Below are 7778 nucleotides of genomic sequence, written 5' to 3' on the forward strand. Positions count from 1 at the left end.
TCCTTCCTTCCTTCCTTCCTTCTTTCCTTCCTTCCTCTCTCTCTTCCCTCCCTCCCTTCCTCTCTCTCTTCCCTCCCTCCCTCCCTCCCTTCCTTCCTTCCTTTTTCTTTTTGAGATGGAGTTTCGCTCTTGTTCCCCAGGCTGGAGTGCAATGGCACAATCTCGGCTCACTACAACCTCTGCCTCCCAGGCTCAAGCAATTCTCCCACCTCAGCCTCCCAAGTAGCTGGGATTACAGGCACACACCACCACACCCAGCTATTTTTTTTTTTTGTATTTTTAGTAGGAAGAAGGGTTTCACCATGTTGGCCAGGCTGGTCTCGAACTCCTGACCTCAGGTGATCCTCCCGCCTCTGTCTCCTGAAGTGCCAGGATTACAGGCGTGAGCCACCATACCTGACCCTTCATTTCTAACTCTAACATTTTTATTCTTTATGGTCTTAAGACTGACATGTTATGTTTTTTATTAGTCCAGCCTACATTAGGTACTGTCTGAAATAAGGAAAGAACAAAAATTTAATTTGTGAATTATTCTTCAGACTTTGGTTATTCCATAGGAGGCACTATGTAGTTTGTTGGTTATGATCATGGCTTTTGGTGTTAGATGGTCCTGGGTTTCAATCCAGGTTGTCCCGCTTCCTAGCGCCTAGATCATGGACAAGTTGCTTAGCCTTTCTGAGCCTCAGTTTCTCATCCACAATATGGGTGTTTCAGTTACCTATTGCTGTATAACAAACCTACCTAAAGCTTTGTAGCTAAAAACAACAACAACCTTATGTTTTCTCAAGATTCTATTTGGACAGGGCTCAGCGTGGGTGGCTCATCCGTGCCTCACATGGTGTTTTCAAGATCTCTCATAAGACTGAATTCAGCTGGAAATGGAACATCTAAGATGATCTCATTCACATGACTGGAAATTGGTGCTATCAGTTGGGGTGCTTCAGTTTTCATGTAGCCTCTTTTCATCTCACAGTCTAGACTGCCTTCCTTACAACATAGCAGCTGGGTTCTATGAGAGAGCAAGAACAAAAACTACCAGACCTCTTTAAAGCCTAGCCCCAGACAGAACAAGGGCAACTTCCACTTCATTTTATTGATTACAGCATGTCACAAAGCTCCACCTAATTCAGCAAAAGGGAATAGAATCTACCTCTTGATGGGAAGTATGGCAAAAGATTTATGGCTATTTTTAATTCAACACAATGGATATACATAATTATTCTTTTCTCAAAGTGCCATTATGAGAAGTAAATGAGATAATGCTGGTCAGTAAGTCCTTAATAAGTATAAGCTGTTCATTACTGTTTTACAGTATTGAATCAGTATGAAGCCAATCAAGCTTTACCATGGAGTACCTGGACCAATCAGTTACCTTGGTTGACTGTTAGTTCCTTCTTGGTATATCTGGTTCTATTTAACACAATGCAGTCAGGTTCTATGGCTCCATAAGAGATGCTCAGATAAAGACACTAATAGCAAATATTTATTGACAGTGTTCACTGTGCGTCAAGCACTGTTTTAAGCACTTTTGTTACATAACAACCCTACAGTATCAAAGCTAACCTTATTTTGCAGATAGACTAATGAGGCACAGGGAAGGAAACTGACCTGCTAAAGCCACATGCCTAACAGGTAAGGCACCTGGGGTATTGATCTATAAATCAGGCATCCTGACTAACTCCAAAACCCATGTTTGTATGATTCGTTGAATAAGTGAGCCTATAGAATTAATGGGGCTCCTTTTAACTCTAAAATTGTGTGATGTTTCCGAGTGCAAAATGTATACATAATCGATGAAATAGTTTCTTGGTACAAAATGCTAAGTTGAGAAATGGAGGCCAATGGGATTGTTTGCTTGAAGTGTAGACAGAATAATTCAAAATTTAGCTGTGTACACATTGGCTAATACTCTAGCTATAATTGGTAAGAAATATCTGGATATATGGCTGCATTTTTCCACTTTGGATAGTCAACATTCGATCTTATTTCAAGCGCTTCCCCAATGCCCTGACTATTTTCAGTGAAATGGGAATAATGGCAATTAAATGAGATGGAATTCATCTCCACTGGCAACTTTGATTGGAGATGGAAGTCTCTGTATAAATGCTAGGTATTCTTCCTTTTAATTAATTATTGTTATCAAGTACCCTGATTCATTTTTACAGAAACTTAATTTCCGATTGTATCAGCTCTTCTGATGCAGTCCTTCTTAAAATGTTCTCAGACATTAAGTTATGTTGTCCCCAACCTGCTCATAATCTAGAATGATCTCAGATTTTTTCTGCCTGCATGTCGTCCCTTCCTACTTCTTTCTGAAATAAAAAGTGAAGATGGAAAAGGAAAGCACTCTGTGCCACCTCGATCCTGCTTTCTGTGACTGGAAGCAAGTAGGTGGGGTCAGGGAATATGAAAAGCATCCCCAACGCTCAGATTGTGATTTAGTTCATTTTGATGGCATCATTTCACCCAACCCCAGACAGTGCATCTTGTTCAGGTTTCAAGAAGCCTGGGTGGAGGTGGGAATGTAGCTTTGAGTCAGGAGACCAGGATTGTAGCACAGAGGCCCCCACTAACTAGTTGTCTAATCCTTAACAAGTTGCTTTGTCTTTCTGGGCTCATTTTTCTCATCTGTCAAGTCAAATGAAGGTTATGGAATAGATGATCTCTAAAAATCCTTCCAGTGCTACAGTTCTATTCTGGGTCTGTCTGCACCTGCAGACAGTGATGTGGGGGCAGGAAGGGCACTGGGGAGGGCGGCAAATTTAGTCAAGAGAATAAAACACTTTCACCTGGAGCAGCCTTGTGTCCTTGTGTGTGTTGTGCAGTACAGGCTTGTCTCAGATTATCCAAATAATTGACTGAGTTCTCTTCTTTCTTTGCCAGTGAGCACACAGCTTTAGTTTTTTTCTGGGACTAGCAGCTGCTTTTCTGAAATTTCCATCCCAGGGCTTCCGTCCTCCACTGTGTCCTCTCAGAAACCTGTCATGATTTTTCTGGATGGATGCCCACAGAATTTTAATCCAGACACACACACACACACACACACACACACACACACACACACGCACACACACACACAAAGAAAGAAAAAAGAAACAAAAAAGAAAGGAAGGAAGGAAGAAAGGAAGTAGAAAAAAAGAAAAAAGTACCATGTATAACAAAAAGCAAAACCAGGTTACAAGTTGACTTTCTTTTTTAATTTGGTTACTTCATTTGTGCTGCCAACCTGAAGCCATGACTAACCTAAAGCCAGTGAGTTTTCTTAATTACTGGGTTTGTCTATGATGATGCAGAGATGAGGCCTATATCCTTCAGGGGCTACCTGGGTCCTGGCACCTCCAGACTCCTGGTAAATGTCTGCCTAATTAAATTAGTTGTTTTTCCAGAATATCCCATTTTCTCCTCCTCTTCCCCTCCCCTTCCCATCTTCCTTCCCCTCCTCTTCCCCCTTCTCCTCCTCCTCCTCTTCTTCTTCTCCTTCTTCTTTTCTTCTTTTTCAGACGGAGTCTTGCTCTGTCACTCAGGCTGGAGTGCAGTGGCGTGATCTTAGCTCACTGCAACCTCCACCTTCAAAGTTCAAGCGATTCTCCTGCCTCAGGCTCCCGAGTAGCTGGGATTACAGGTGTGCGCCACCATGCTTGGCTAATTTTTACATTTTTAGTAGAGACGGGGGTTTTGCCATGTTGGCCAGGCTGGTCTCGAATTCCTAATGACCCGCCTGCGTCGGCCTCCCAAAGTGCTTGGATTATAGGCATGAGCCACTGTGCCCAGCCAGAATATCCCATTTAATGCCTTTTCTCAAAAAGTATTTGCATGTCCATTAAGGAGGGAGGGATGGAAGTCCCTGCCCTCAGGAAGCTTCGCAGAGTCACCGAAGTTTAAAAGGTGAAATTATCTAACTTAATTTGTGAAAGATCCTTTGGCAAGCCAGGTAGAAATGCAAATTCCTGGACACTGCTCTCAGATGATCATTCTGTAAGTTTGAAACCCAAGAAATGATTTTTTACTCATCCCCGATCAGCTAGTAGAAAAGTGATAAACTCCTAAGAAATGCTCATGGCTAGAAATAAATAGCATCATCAGAGACAAGAATTTCATGATTCAATTTTTACTTAATGTTGTTTAGATAAAATTCATGAAAATTGATGCCAAATAATGAGGATTCCTTGCATTAACATTAAGGTCATTGCTCCGTGTCTTTTTAATACACATGTGATCACCTGAAGATTTGGAAAACTCAAAGCAAGTACGGGTTTGGAACTAAAAATGGGGCAGAGTCTTGTGGGGTGTGGCAAAGAAGAGCGTGAATAGCTTTGAAGTCAGGCATCAGTCGATTCAAATTCTGCACATACCGGTCTGTGTGACTTGGGCAAGTTACTGAACCTCTCTCTGAGTCTCCATTCTTTCACCTATAAAGCCGGAATATTACTACATCTCTGAAAGAGGAGTTCAGATTAAGTGAGTTTATGCATCTAGTAAGTGACTGCTTCGTAAATAATTCCCCTGAACACGGTGGCTCACCTGTGTACTCCCAGCTACTCAGGAGGCTGAGGTGGGAGGATCGCTTGAGCCTGGGAATTTGAGGCTACAGAGAGCCGTAATGGTGCCACTGCACTCCAGCCTGGGCGACAGAGCAAGAGCCTTTCTCAAAAATAAATAAGTTTAATAAACAAACAAACAAACAGGCTGGGCTTTGTGGCTCACGCCTGTAATCCCAGCACTTTGGGATGCCAAGGTGGGCGGATCACGAAGTCAAGAGATCGAGACCATCCTGGCCAACATGGTGAAACCCTGTCTCCACTAAAAATACAAAAATTAGCTGGGCGTGGTGGCGCACCCCTGTAGTCCCAGCTACTAGGGAGGCTGAGGCAGGAGAATCTCTTGAACCCGGGAGGCGGAGGTGCCAGTGAGCGTCGACTGCGCCATTGCACTCCAGCCTGGCGACAGAGTGAGACTCTGTCTCAAACAACAAACAGATAGTTCCCACTTACAACAAAATATGCCACAAGATGAGAGAGGGCAGAAATTTCCGAGGCCAAACTTAAAATTTGCATTTGGGATTTGGCCACAGTTTGGGCGTTCCCTATGGCAGTGAATGCGGCTGCGGACCTCCCAGGGCCGCCATTGCCCACAGGGAGTGTCATTTCTAAGGGCGACTGTTTGCTTCCGGACTGCCCCCGCCCCGCCCCGCCCCGCAGCTCCCCCAGCTACCTGAAAGAAAATGTAATGGGTTGGGCCATTTTTATTTTTTTAAAAACTTTCTTCCAGGTCTTTGACCGGGCGCCGCAGGTGTCCCCGTGGGTTTCCCAGGCCGCTGCGGCCTTCACCGACGAGAGGAGGCCGTAGACAGAGGTGCGGCGGGCCGGGGACCCAGAGCCATCCGGAGACGGTCCCATTTGGGCCAAGGCCGCGGTTTGGCACTTTCGCCGCCTGCAGGGCTCCTAAAGGGCTGAGGAAGGCCTAGAATCCTCCTGCGCACCCAATCTGGCGTAGTCCGAAGGTCCGACCCCTCCAACCCCGCCAGGGTAGGGGGCAAGGAGGGGCCGGTGTGCCGGGGGATTCGGTCGCACCCCTCCCTGCCCAAGGGGGCCCAGGAGCTCCCTTGGGCCGAGCTCTGCAGGGAAACGAAGGCCCCATCAGGAGGGACCCGAATCTCAGGGACCCGCACCCGCGACGCGGTAGTGGGAGTCAAGACCCGGTGGCTGCGCCCCCCGACGGCTTAGCCGCAGGGGCGCAAAGCCCTCAGTGCCTCGAGGCCAGTCTGAGCTTTTGAGCGTTGCGGGAGGTAACCGGAGAGTTCACTGGATTTTAACACAATCCCACTCTACATCTTCAGAACGGGGTGGCCGCAAAGACCCTTAACCCCTTACCCCTCTCTGCTCCCACCCGCCCCACCGACCCGCCGGAGCAGAGCGGCCAAAGGCACTTTCCCCCGGCGCCCAGCCGGCGTCGGGCTTCGAGGGCAGCTTGCGGAGCGAAGCCAGGCTGAGGGGCTATCAGCCCACTGGGGACCCTGGAAAGCCGCCGGCCTACGGAGAGTAGCTCGGGACAGTTCCACCGCTCAGCCCGATCAACTACAGTGGAAGCACGAGGTCGGCCTGCAGGGCCAGAGATGCCCTCCGGAGCTTGGCCAACCCTGGGTGCCCCTAAGTGGCGGGAGGGGTGGCTGAGTGGAGAGCGCGAAAGACCCCGCTCAGGGGCCCCCTCTCGGCTCAGGACGGTAGAGGGGTCCCCCAGGGTGGCGGCGGAGGCCGGAGAGGTGGCAGCGGTGCGGGCGGTGCGCGAGTCGCTGCGGGCTGGAGCCCCTAGGGGCCCGCCACACACACACGCACCCCCCCCCCCCCCCCTCCCGGCCTGCCTCCCACCCGCTCGCCGCGACCCCCGCCCCCATCCCCCTCCCCTCCCCCCGCCTCCGCCCCATTCTTGGAATTGTGTGGAAAAATTCTCAGCCAAACCTCCCACCTCTCCTCTCCTCCCACCCACCCCCTTTAAAAAACCCCTTTCCTCCCCGGCCCCTGCACTCTTTGTGAATGAGGGCAGGGAACACGGCCCTTCCCCCGCCCAGGAGCCACGCCAGACCGCCGCACTCAGAGGACTGTTTGTTAATAGTCCAATTAGATAATTGCCATCTTTCACTCCTTTTGCTCCGCATTTCCCATAAAGGAATGAATGGGGAGAGCGGCGTGGAGAGGGCTTCTGCCCCGGCAAGGTGACGAGAAGGGCTGGAGCATGCTCCTTGCACAAGGCCATGCGCTTGAATTGAATCATTGTAGCCTAATCAATGCTCTTATTGGATTACTGGCTGTTGCTTTTCTCAAAGATATTGTAGCAGAGACAATGAAATAGCTAGGGGAAAACTTTTTTTTTTTTTTTTTGAAGCAGATCTCACAGTTGAGATTTCTCGGCCGTCTCTCCCTCTCCCCCTCTCTCCTGCTGGACTCTGAGTACAAAGCTGCCCTTTGAATGGGCTGCCTCAGGGCTGCTGGAGGTGCAGGCATGAAAAAATCCAACTGGAACTAAATGAAGAGAGGTGGCAGTTTAAGATGGCTGTCTGCGTCGAGGTGTGTTAAGAAGGAGTTGTTTAGGGGAAAAGCTTGGCTTTTTTAGAGTGCAGGGGAGATACTTTTTGGGAAAACTTTCTCCCCCCACCTTTGTCCCCCATCCCCCACTTCCAGGCAACTGCTTTCTTCTGCTGCTGGGTGTGTAGGGGTTTTTTTTTTTCTCCCCCCACCCGCCCCCGCCGCCCAACCCTCATTCAGCTCTATCTGGCAAGTGTGGAGAAAACCCCTCTAGCCAGTATGTGAGCAGGAGGGTCAAAGGCAAAAAGAAAGTTAATAATGCCTGCTAATGGTACTAACAATTCAGGATGAATCTTGTCAAAAGTTTTTCTGGAAGTGTGGGTCTTTGATTGTGTGTTTCCTGAAAGCAAGACCAATCATTTCCGTTTATTCACTGGCTAAACCCCTACTTGATTGGGGACAAGGACAGAAACCATCCATTACGATCTGATATATTATCCAAACAATTTAGTGTATTCATGAGGTAACCGAAACGTGGGGGCTGCGAAATTACCCGTAATCAATTGCAACAGCGAGTGTGCGTCCCCCCGGGTGTCGGACAACTACAACTCGCCGTCTGAGAAACAGGCGGGAGCCGCAGCATTTCGGAGTTGCGCTGTTCGCTACCTGATCGCCAGGCTGGGTACACTGGACGTGCTCAGAGGACGCGGGTGCTGACGAGGCGGCCTCGCCGCAGCTCCACCGGGATCCTGAACCAGA

This window comes from Piliocolobus tephrosceles, chromosome 9, assembly GCF_002776525.5.
Source record: "Piliocolobus tephrosceles isolate RC106 chromosome 9, ASM277652v3, whole genome shotgun sequence".
Taxonomy (NCBI): Eukaryota; Metazoa; Chordata; class Mammalia; order Primates; family Cercopithecidae; genus Piliocolobus; species Piliocolobus tephrosceles.